We start from the raw sequence: 1,713 nt of genomic DNA, 5'->3' as shown, positions 1-1,713 counted from the left end.
TGTGTGTGTGTGTGTGTGTGTGTGTGTGTGTGTGTGTGTGTGTGTGTGTGTGTGTGTATGTGTGTGTGCGTGCGTGCGAGTGCGTTTGCTCGTGTTTGTGGGTGAAAAATTCCATTTCCCAACTTTCATTCGCAAAACATCGGTCAATATGGGACTAGTGGAAAAGCAATCTATTTTATGTATAATGTCACGCGTTGTATCAGATCTTGAGCCAGTTTGTTGTGTAAGTGAACTTCGCTACCGTTATGCCTTATATAGCGAAGCCAGCAATTCATATTTGAATAAGAAATATTTTTTCGTGGTAACTGTCTCTTTTGTAATAAACTCGGGAAAATAATGACCGAAACGAAGAAAGAAATATTAAATGGACATTGTTTCTTTTTGGGTTTTTTCTCTCAATCACCATTACTTGAAGGTGTTGTCGTTTACAAAACCTTATCCTATTTCCCATATATTTCAGCTGCTTCTCTTCGTGGTTTATACGTCAAGCTAGGATTTTTATCATGGGAGACATTCAAGTTCAATACTAAAAGTTAATGGAAACACACACCGATTGAGTGTGCACCAGCTGACTGGAGCTATGGACCACGCCAAAATCAGTAGTATTTGTTCTTTACGATGTGATTGGAATCGGAGATCGTAAAGTGCCTTTGCAGGAGAAATAATACAATATACATGATGAGATACAGATTACCAATTTTTCAGCAAGCTATCAAAGTCAGCAAAAAAACTGTTTACTATTCAGCGTAGTGGTTAAAAGGGCAGGCTACTAAACCCCAAGATTCCGAGTTCGATTCCAGGCAGTCACCTGAATAATAATAATAATAATAATAATAATAATAATAATAATAATAATAATAACATCGAAAAAATCCTTAGGAATGAGAACCCAGGTTCGAAATTTCACCAAGACACCTGATGAAGGCTGGAGAGTATATCAGCCGAAACATTCTGTTAACAACAAACGAGATGAGGACAAATATCCGTCAATTGTAAATAATGTAAATAATGAAGATACAAATCTGCTGCTAAGTTATAAGGTTTCATTTTTTTGTAGAGACAGAAAAATTGAGAACGCAGGTCATTCGTGTGTTTTTTCAAGTAAAATACATTTCATCTTAAATAGCGAAAAATCATAGTACTAAAGTAATGTATTATTTAAATGACTGGGCATTATTGTACAAATATTTTACTGAATTGGGACAAGAGATTTCAAATAAATTTTATTGAAATAGATGGAAAACCTGCTGTGTAATATTTGAACAAAAATACATAATTTTTTTTGATATATATGTGTAAGAAAAATAGTGTATTTGGATTAGATTTCGAACAGTTTATGAGATAGAGAGAAGGAGAAGACAAAACAGATATTACGAACGAAAAAGAAAACAAATATTCACAAAAAATATTTCTCGATATAGAAATGTTTTCTAATGCTAATTGAAAATTAATATATGCGAACCATCATGGCTTCAAAGTAATGTATTGTGACGCATATGAGATTCCATATCGATGGAACATAAAAACTAGTTAATATTTTGAATTGATAATTCTGATGCAGATAGAACAAAAATACCGAAGTAATGAGAGATTGGGCTTTGACATTCACCAAGGTCATTACAAGAAGATTTTTTTTTTTAAATTTCCGAGATCAGCTTGTTCCGTCTCTATTTCTTTAGGGGATTCTTCATTCAAACAATAAATGCATTTTAA

The sequence above is a fragment of the Octopus bimaculoides genome, chromosome 12 (genome assembly GCF_001194135.2).
Source record: "Octopus bimaculoides isolate UCB-OBI-ISO-001 chromosome 12, ASM119413v2, whole genome shotgun sequence".
NCBI lineage: Eukaryota > Metazoa > Mollusca > Cephalopoda > Octopoda > Octopodidae > Octopus > Octopus bimaculoides.
Note: the sequence above shows the minus strand (reverse complement) of the source record.